Here is an 11,309-nt window from a genome sequence, read left to right on the forward strand (position 1 = left end):
GGGAAGAAGTAGAAAGAGAAGAGGGGAAATAAAGGGAAGGGGGCTGATAGAAAGGAGGGAAGACTGAGAAGATCAAAAAATACAACTTGTGGAGGGGAATGGTGAAGGGAGAACTAAAAGCATAAATGGAGGGAAACAGGATGAAGGGAAAGACACAAATATTAATCATAACTATGAATATGAATGGGATGAACTCTCCCATAAAATGGAAATGGATAGCAGAATGAATTAAAAATCATAATCCAACAATATGCTGTTTACAAGAAACATATCTGAAACAGGGGGATATACACAAGGTAAAGGTAAAAGACTGGAGCAGAATATATTATGCTTCAGCTGATGTACAAACAGCAGGGGTAGCAATACTAATCTCAGACAAAGCAAAAGCAAAAATAGATGTAATCAAAAGAGATGAGGAAGAAGACTATATCCTGCTAAAAGGCTTCATAGACTATAAAGTAATATCATTACTAAGCATATATGCACCAAATGGTGTAGCATCGAAATTCTCAGAGCAGAAGCTAAGGGAGTTACAGGAACAAATGGACAGCAAAACTGTACTAATGGGGGACCTCAACCTCCACCTCTGTAAACTTGATAGATCTAATCCCAAAATAAAAAAGATGTTAAGGAGGTTAATAAAAGTCAGGAAAAGGTAGATATGTAAGCTCTCTGGAAATAATTGAATGTGGATAGAAAGGAATATACCTTTTTCTCCACATGGTACATATACAAAAACTGACCATGTACTAGGCCACTATAAACCTCACAATCCTGTGCAGAAAGGCAGAGCTGTCCAATGCATCTTTCTCAGACATAAAATTATATGTAATAAAAGGGCATGGAAAGATACACCAAAACTTAATTGGAAACTAAATAATCTAATCATAAAGAATGAGTGGGTTAAACAACATATAACAGAAACAATCAACAAATTCATTCAAGAGAATGACAATAACATGACAACCTATCAAAACTAATGGGATACTACAAAAGCAGTTCTTAAGGGAAGTTTTATATCATTGAATACCTCCTTGAATAAAATAGAAAAAGAGGAGATCAACGAATTAGGCATTCAGCTGATAAAGTTTGAAAAAGAACAAATTGAAAATCGCCATGTAAATATGAAAATAGAAATATTGAAAACCAAAGGAGAGATTAATAAAATTGAAATAAAAAACTATTGAGCCAATATATAAAACTAAGAATTGGTTTTATTAAAAAAAAACAATAAAATTGATAAATCTTTGACCAACTTGTTAAAAATAAAGGAAGGTGAAAAATAAATTACTAATATCAAAAATGAAAGCAGTGACCTTACTTCCAATGAGGAGGAAATTAAAACCACAATTAGAAATTACTTTGCCCAACTTACTGCTCCAAAATTTGACAATCTAAGTGAAATGGAAGAATATTTTAAAAATATAAATAAATTGCCAAGATTAACAGAACAGGAAATTGAGTACTCAATTAATCCCATCTCAGAAAAGAAATTGAAGAAGCCATCAATGAACTCCCTAGGAAAAAGTTTCCAGGGCAAGATGTATTTACAAGTGAATTCTATGAAACATTTAAAGAACAGTTAATTTCAATGCTTTATAGACTATTTGGAAAAATTGGTGAAGAAGGATGTCTACCAGATTCTTTTTTTGATACAAAGATGGTTCTGATACCTAAATCAGGAAGAGCCAAAACAGAGAAAGAAAATTATAGATCAATTTCCCTAATGAATATAGAAGCAAAATATTTTTAAAAGACATTACCAAAAAGAAAAGAGCAACTAATTATGAGAGTAATACATTTTGATCAGATAGGATTTATACCAGGAATAAATAAATGTAGCCTTCCATAAAATTATAAGCAGTGTCAAACTAAAACCCTCAGCAAGCATTATATGTAATGAGGATAAACCAGATGTATTTCCAATAAGATCAGGGGTAAAACAAGAATATCTGTTATCACCGCTGTTATGCAATGTGGCACTAGAAATGTTAGCTTTAGCAATAAGAGGAGGAAAAGAAATTGAAGGAATTAGAATAGGCACAGAAGAAATTTAGTTTTCACTCTTTGCAGAGATGATGATATACTTAGAGAGTCCTAGAGAGTCAATTAAAAAACTACTTGAAATAATAAACAACTTTGGCAAAGTTGCAGGTTACAATATAAACCCACATAAATTGTCTGTATTTCTATATATTGCTAACAAAGCCCAACAACAAGAGATAGGAAAAGAAATCCCATTAAAGCTACAGTAAATGCTATAAAATATTGGGGAGTCTACCTGCCAAAAGAAACCTAGGGCTATATGAACATATTTACAAAACACTTTTTGTACAAATTAAGTCAGATATAAGTAAGTGGATGAAACATCAGTTGCTCGTTGATAGGCTGAACTAATATAATAAAAATGACAATTTTACCCAAATTAGTTTATTCATGCAGAGCCATACCTATCATCTCCTCAAAAATCATTTTTTACAGCTAGAAAAAATAATATCAAAATTCATCTGGAACAGCAAATGGTCCAGAATGTCAAGGGAACTAATATAATAAAATGCAAGGGAAGGTGGCCTAGCCCTACCAGATCTCAAATTGTTTTATAAAGGATTAATCATCAAAACCATTTGACACTGGATAAGAAATAGAGGGTTAGTCCACTGGAATAGTTTAGATACTAAAGATGCAGTAGTTAATAAATGTAGCAATCTACTGTTTGAGAAACCCATGAACCTTAGCTTCTTGGATAAGAACTCACTTTTTGACAAAAACTACTGGGAAAACTGTATAGCTCTGTGAAAGAAACTGGGCATAGACCAACGCCTGAAACAGCACACTAAGAAAAAGCTCAAATAGACAAATGGCCTAAGCATAAGGATTGATGCTATAAACAAATTAGGGGAACAAGGAATAGTGTGCTGTTCAGATTTATGGAAAATGGAGAAATTTTTGACCAAATGAGAGACAGAGAACATTATGAAGTGCATAATGGATAGTTTTGATTACACTAAATTGAAGAGTTTTTGCACAAACACAACCAGTGCAAACAAGATTATTAGGGAAGTAGAAAACTTGGAATTTGACTAAGGTGAAAATGTATTTAACAGGAATGTATCTGTAGAACCTATATAGAATTGTATGCCATCTTGGGGAGAAAGGGGGCAAGTAGAAGGGAAGAAAGGGGAGGGAGGGAAAAATTTTAAATTTTTTGGAAGTGATTGTAGAACACTGAAAACAAATGAAATAATAAAAAATGAAAGAGAAATCATAAGGGACTTACTAAATTTGAACTGTTTACATTCCTGAATGGAAAGATGGTATTTATAATTCTTGAAACTTTTCTCAGTATTTGGGTAGTTGGAGGGATTATACATATATAGAGAGCACAGGGTGAGTTGAATAGGAAGGGATGATATCTAAAAAATAAAATTAAGGTGTGAGAGAGGAATATATTGAGAGGAGAAAGGGAGAAATGGAATGGGGCAAATTATCTCTCATAAATGAGGCAAGGAAAGACTTTTTCAATGGAAGGGAAAAGGGTGGAGGTGAGGAAAAAGTGAAGCTTACTCTCTTCACATTTGGCTTAAGGAAAGAATAACATTCACACTCAATTTGGTATGATAACCTATCTTACACTACAGCAAAGTGGGGAGAAGGGGATAAGTGGGGTGAGTGGATAATGCAATGGACAGCAAATGAGATGGGAGAACAATTAGAAGTAAATACTTTTGAGGAAGGATAAGGTCAAAAGGGAGAATAGAATAAATGGGGAGCAGAATAGGATGGAGGGAAATATACTTAGTCTTACACAACATGACTATTATGGAAGTCATTTGCAAAACTACTCATATATAGCCTAAACGGAATTGCTTGCCTTCTCATTGGGGATAGGTGGGGAGGGAGGAAGGGAGAGAAGTTGAAACTCAAAGCTTTAGGAATGAATGTTGAGAATTGTTTTTGCATACACCTGGGAAATAAGAAATACAGGTAATGGGGTATAGAAATTTATCTTGCCCTACCAGACAAGACAGAAGATGGAGATAAGGGAAAGCAGGGATGTGATAAAAAGCAGGGTAGATTGAGGGAAAGGGAAATCAGAATGCATGTCATTTTGGGGAGGACAGAGGGGAAAATGGAGAGAAAATTTGGAACCCAAAATTTTGTGGAAATGAATGCTGAAAGCTAAAAATAGATAAGCACAAAAATAAATAAAAAAATACATCTCTTAACCATAAAAATATAGTTTTCTAATAAGTCACTGGTTCTTAATGACCATGATGCCCTCTGACTCTGAAAAGTTTATATATTCTCTGAGGTGATGTTTTGTTTTGGGCTTTGCTCATATGAAGTGTTTATTTGACCAGACAAGACTCTGTGTTGAATCTAAGGAGCCCTTCAGCTTTGAAAACCCAGATGTTGCAGTTTCTGTCTCTGGCAACTATGAATGTATGGTCAGACATTTGGATGTGTCTGTTGATCTGTGAAATATGTAATGCTTATGGTCAAAGAACTGGAAGCCCTGTCTGTTGGTCTTTATTTCTATGTACTTTCTCTGAAGTTCAAGGTGCTATCTTTTTCCCCTGAACTAATTGAACAAATTATGTGTGTGATTAAAGTAGATTGTTGACCCCTCAAAAGTTGCTTTCTTTTAGAAAAGCAGATCTGAGAACTTGTACAGCAGGCCCTCTTGTGTATGTCAGGGTCCTTGCTATTACATTATGACCTACTGGACAGGATCTGTATAAATTAAAAGGAAAGTATGGGGCTTTGTGGAACTGAGATAATTGTCTGTTTTTTCCCAGTTGTGGTGGCTTTGGTTTTGTGGAGCTCCAGGAGTGGCAATAGCTTGAGAGGAAATAGGCAAGTAGCAGTGACAGTAGAGGTTCTCCCGGTGCTCAGAGCAGAGGCCCTGGGAAATAATCTCTCCTCCCACCTCCCTACCCCACTAGCAGCTGTGGGAGTAAAACAAACCTGTGGGAGGTTGAGGTGGCCAGCCTCAGGGCTCAGGTTGATTAGCCAGGCTCCAAACTGTGCTAGAGGGGTGAATGTTCTGAGATTGTATTGTACACAGAGTCATGGAACAGGAAGAGAAGTCTGCCTGTGGATGACACAGCAAAAATGGAGGACTGACTGTTTGCTGACCTTGGTGAGATGAGAGCAAAAGCAAAGAACTCTCTGCATTTGGGCTCAGCCAGCTGCTGCTGGAGGAGGAACCTAGGTGCTTAGAATTCAATCCCAGTTCAAGGTAAAAAGGGAGCAGCAAGGAAGGAGAGCTGAATGTGCTTTTTTGCAGCATTCTCCTAGAATGATTTGGGACCCAACGGGATGCAGTTGCTGATGATGGGTAGGGGGAGGTGCTGTGTAGCCCCAAGTACCTCACCTTGTTACCTTTGTTGCCCAGGCATTCCTCAGGACCTAGAAGACTACAACAGCAGTGTGGGGAGAAGGGAGAAGGACATGCCCCAAGAAGGGCTTTATTTGGACATTTTGTTTGGGATTGAGAAAGGAGGAGCTGGTTGTTCACTCCCCAAAGATTGATCCCCAAAGAATGATGTTATGTTATGTTATGTATTCTGCAAATATGAAGTTCATGATGTATTTGTGGGAATTATGCTCTATTTACTTAAGAAATGTTAATGTCTCTTCAGATACTAGTTTCCTACATTATGGATGTGAAAGATCTTGGGGCCCAATGTGATGTTAATGAAAGTTAAAGATCTTCCCCACTCATTAATGGTCTGTCCATTAAGGGAAGTTTGATTAGGGGAAATTTGGCTTGTAGGAAGCCCCCCCTCTTTTGTTAATTTTTAATGAAGCACTCGTTCTCAGTAGTGATGATGATCTCTTTTGGGGCTTACTCATTGGAAGTATTTGTTTGGCAAGATAAGAGTGGGTAGCCAAGGAGACCCTGGCTTTGAAAACCCCAATATTGGTGCTTCTCTCTCTGGTAACTATGTATGCACGGTCAGATATTTGGATCTGCCTGTTGATCTTATTGGTTATGGTCAGAGACTTGGAAACCTTGTCTGTTCTTTATTTCTCTGTATTTTCTCTGAGGTTCAGGGTGCTGACTCTTTCCCCTGAACTTAGCGAATGACATTTGTGCTTGATGAAGTAGATTGTTGCTTTCCTTTCAGAAAAGCAGATTTAAAAACCTGTACTGCATGTCCTCCTGTATATGGTGGCTTCTTGCAGTTACAGGTGCTTGTTTTGCCTAACTATGCTTATACAATAAAGAAAAAAATCTCTTCTTTCCTTCATTCCTTCTTTTCTAACTAACAAGTAAATTAGTTACCTCCAATGGACTCACCTAAAAAAATAAGAATGACCAGGGAATGGGCAATTACCAGAAAAAGCTTCCCATTAACTTTTGGGAGTACTATTAGGAGATTAGGTCAGAAGCATGGTTAAAACTCATGCTCTGACTCACTTGTTTAGGGTTGCATGCCAAAAGCAGCCTTCACTTGACCCAGTAATTTCCATCTGGACCACCCTTGATTCATAATACATTAGAAGATACCTTGATTTTTCAGATTCTTATAAACTTTTGGTGTCCCATAAGCCCATTTCCAGTAGACACTGGATTCTACATGTTCCCCACTGTTTTCCAATAGAAGTTTATTCATTCAAAATACATGAGAAAAATCACTGATATTCTCATTATAATTTTGCCCTTAATATGTAAGCATCCTGTAAGTAGTTACCATTCCATCGTGTATCTTCCCTCACACTGTCAGATAAAGTGTCCTATATCAGTCGGGGCATAGGATTAACTACTTTGAAATCTTTGCCAATTCTCTGCCTGCACATATGTCCTTTAAAGTCATAGTATTTGAATATGCACATTTGAGAATTATACAAGAAGTTGTTCACTGATTTCCTATTCATTAAAACGAGATGGCCTTACTATGACTGAAAACTGCAGGTATCATCTACACAAAATGTGTATCTGTCTTAATTACTATTCACATTGCAATGGTAAGATTCAGATATTCAGTGGTTACTGTTTTAACTGACTTTGGGGACAAGATAAGCATCAAGGAGTAGAACTAGGGCTGGGTTTGGTATCAGAAGAGTCTAGACTTATCCACCACAGTACTTTCTCCCTGTGTGAATATGAGCCTTGAGTAACTAATGAATCTCTCTGAGCTTTATTCATTTCTTCTATGAGTGCTTATTAAGTGCCTGTTATATGCTAAATACTGGAAACAAAACACACACACACACACACAAATAAAAAGAACAAAAAATAAAAAGAATTTGACCCTCAAGCAATTTGCATTCAATTATATAGAAACAACAATCAATCAACAAGGATTTATTAAATGGCCACTATATTGCACACATTGTGGCAAAAATTTAACACACACACACACACAAACACAGATACACATGTACATAGATGTATATATACATATATTTGCATATATTTGTATACACATATACATACATACATATATACATTTATATGAAGATAGATTAGTACATAGAAAATATTTTCAAAATAAATACAAAATAATTTAGTGTTGGGGTGGGTAGAAAATTCCAGCAACAACTGAGTTCAGGTAGGCCACATGACTACTTAGAACTTGAATTGAACTTTGACGGAAGCTAGGGATTCTACACAGCAAACGTGAGGAGTTAGTTCATTCCAGTCATGGAGATCAGTTTATGCAAAATGGCATATAGTTGGGAGATATAATATTAGAGGATAGAAAATAGGCCAGTTAAGTGACTGTGATAAAGACCTCATTTTAAAAATATATAAAGAACTGAGTCAAATTTACAGGAATACAAATCATTCACCCAATTGATAAATCATCAAAGGATATGAAAAGGCAGGTTTCAGAGGAAGAAATTAAAGCTATCGATAGTCATATAAAAATGCTCTAAATCACTATTGATTACAGAAAAGCAAATCAAAACAATTCTGAGGTATCCCATCACACCTATAAGATTGGCTATCATGGAGTCGCAGCTTCTCTCTTCCATTCGCAATTTCTTTCACCATGGCCTCCGTTCCCGAGCTGCTGAAGCAGGAAGACGACCGCAGCAAGATGAGATCTGTGTCTGTGGACCTGAATGTTGATCCTTCACTCCTGATTGACATCCCTGATGCCCTCAGTGAAAGAGATAAGGTCAAGTTCACAGTGCATACAAAGACCACCCTGTCCATTTTTCAGAGTCCAGAGTTTTCTGTTACAAGACAGCATGAAGATTTTGTGTGGCTACATGATACACTTACAGAAACTGAAGAATATGCAGGACTCATTATACCACCTGCTCCTACAAAGCCTGACTTTGATGGCCCCAGAGAGAAGATGCAGAAGCTGGGAGAAGGTGAAGGCTCTATGACAAAAGAAGAATTTGCAAAAATGAAGCAAGAACTCGAAGCGGAATATCTAGCTGTCTTTAAGAAGACTGTATCATCCCATGAAGTTTTTCTTCAGCGACTTTCTTCTCATCCTGTCCTCAGCAAAGATCGCAACTTTCATGTTTTCCTGGAATATGATCAGAATCTAAGTGTTAGGAGGAAAAACACTAAGGAGATGTTTGGTGGCTTCTTTAAGAGTGTGGTGAAAAGTGCTGATGAAGTTCTTTTTTCTGGAGTTAAGGAAGTAGATGACTTCTTTGACCAAGAGAAGAATTTCCTCATCAACTATTACAATAGGATCAAGGATTCATGTGCAAAAGCCGACAGAATGACCAGATCTCATAAAAATGTCGCAGATGATTATATCCATACTTCAGCCTGCTTGAATAGCCTCGCTTTAGAAGAGCCAACTGTCATCAAAAAATATTTACTGAAAGTTGCTGAGCTATTTGAAAAGCTAAGAAAAGTGGAGGGTCGAGTATCATCAGATGAAGATTTAAAACTGACAGAGCTCCTCAGATATTATATGCTCAACATAGAAGCTGCTAAGGATCTTTTATACAGACGTACAAAAGCCCTCATTGACTATGAAAACTCAAACAAAGCTCTGGACAAAGCCCGGTTAAAAAGCAAAGATGTCAAATTGGCTGAGGCACACCAGCAAGAATGCTCTCAGAAATTTGAGCAGCTCTCTGAATCTGCGAAAGAAGAACTGATCAGTTTTAAACGGAAAAGAGTGGCAGCATTTAGGAAAAACCTAATTGAAATGTCTGAACTGGAAATAAAGCATGCAAAAAATAATGTCTCCCTCTTGCAAAGCTGCATTGACCTTTTCAAGAACAACTAAGTTGCCTTTACTCTGAATGAACCTGAATGAACTGAAGATGAATGTGAAAACCAGCATCAATTGCACTCAATTTCGTTAGCCATGGAAGATTTATTTTTACTTTTGACTAAAACTTTAAGTCTAAAAATTTTTATATGAACAGATATTTTGCTTTCTGAGAAATGACTAATACATAACCATGTTTAATTTTTTTAGGACTTTCCTTTGAGTTAATTGCATGTATGTTATTTGGACATAGCTAACCTTTCTGTCAAATACATTTATTACCTCACAGTGGACAGAGTACAAGTCCTAGATTCTAAAAAATTCTTTTAAATGGTAAGGAGATAGGTACCCAAAAATGTGCCTGTTGGAACAAAGCATTAGAAGGAGACTTTGGTACAAGAGTGTCCCATTTCTTGTGCTCCCATCCAGTTAAAAACTAAAAATTTTACTTAGGAACCAGTTATGTACGACAAAACATTCTTCAGCTCAAGAGCTGAATGACAGGTGTCCAAACATTCCATTTTTAAATCAGATTTTTTTCCCATATTATTCACATAGTTCTTTAATCACCTCGAGTATTTATATTATATTGGGAGATCAAGGATATTTCATTAGATTTATTTTTGTAAGTGATCTTGTACAGTACAGGTTTTGTAGTTGGAATATAAATACACTTGGAGAAGAGAAATTTTCTCCTATTTAGAGTGTCATCAATTTAGGAGGGGAAAGGAAAATACCTTAAGGGTATGGAGATAGTTCAGTGACCTAGTATGTAGTATAATTGGCCATATTGATTTTTTTTTTTTTAAGCTACTCCTACTGCTTGGTACAGTGGAACATAAAAATCCATTTCAGAGAGGGCTTGTGTATGTCTTTTTTTTCCTTTCTCTTTTTGTCTGTTTTGTTTTTTACACAAACTGGTTTATTGCAAATGTATAATAAAACATAAAGAGAATACTTCCTGGAAAAAAAAAAAAGATTGGCTATCATGATAAAACAGGAAGATGATAAATGTTGGAGAAGATGTGGGAGAGTTAGAACACTGATTTGTTGTCGGTGCATCTGTGAACTGATTCAACCATTCTGGAGAGCAATTTGGAACTATGCCCAAAGGGCTACAAAAATATGTATACCCTTTGACCCAGCAATATCGTTTCTAGGACTGTAGCACAAAGAGATCACAAAAATGGGAAAAGGTCCCACGCGTACAAAAGTATTTATATCAGTTCTGTTTGTGGTGGCCAAGAACTGGAAATTGAGTGAATACCCATCAATTGGGGAATGGCTGAAGAAGTTGTGGTATATGAATGTAATGGAATACTACTGTGCTATGAGAAATTATGAACAGCAGCACTTCAGATAAAAGTTCATGTAAGTCTGATGCTGAGTGAAATGACAGAACCAGGAGAACATTACATACAGTAACAGTCACAGTGTGCAAAGAATGTTTCTGATAGACTTAGCCCTTCATAGTGATGCAAGAACTTAAAGCATTCCCCAAGGACTCTTTATGCAAAATGCCGTCTACATCCAGAGAAAGAGCTGTGGAATCAGAACACAGAATGAAGTACACAATTTTCTCTTGTGTTAAAAAAAAGTACACTATTTTCTCTCGTGTTAGTTAGCTGTAAAATGAGAGTTTTAGTACCTTTAGTGCTAACTTCTTATAGTCATTGTAAGGATAAAATGAATGATGTGTGTAAAGTGCTTTGCAAACTTCCACAGTAATATTGTCTTTGAAATAAATGAATTTTTAGAAGACTGAAAATGTGATAGAACCACTAGCCACCAAGGTGCCCCTATCTCTTCCTCCACCACAACCTGGGCTAGGCTAGTTTTCTTTCTTTTTTTTTTTTATTAAATTTATTTATTTAACTTTTAACATTCATTTTCACAAAATTTTGGGTTACAAATTTTCTCCCCTTTTCTCCCCTCCCCACCCAAACACCAAGCATTCTAATTGCCCCTATGACCAATCTGCTCTCTCTTCTATCATCCCTCTCTGCCCTTGTCTCCGTCTTCTCTTTTGTCCTGTAGGGCCAGATAGCTTTCTATACCCCTTTATCTGTATTTCTTATTTCCTAGTAGCAAGAACATTACTCGACA

General features: G+C 36.4%; 1 pseudogene; it reads left to right on the forward strand.

The window, feature by feature from the left end:
- The first annotated feature begins 7,970 nt into the window (after positions 1 to 7,970).
- On the forward strand, positions 7,971 to 10,160 carry LOC140516808 (sorting nexin-5 pseudogene; annotated as a pseudogene).
- Positions 10,161 to 11,309: the final 1,149 nt, after the last annotated feature.

Source organism: Notamacropus eugenii, chromosome Y, assembly GCF_028372415.1.
Source record: "Notamacropus eugenii isolate mMacEug1 chromosome Y, mMacEug1.pri_v2, whole genome shotgun sequence".
Taxonomy (NCBI): Eukaryota; Metazoa; Chordata; class Mammalia; order Diprotodontia; family Macropodidae; genus Notamacropus; species Notamacropus eugenii.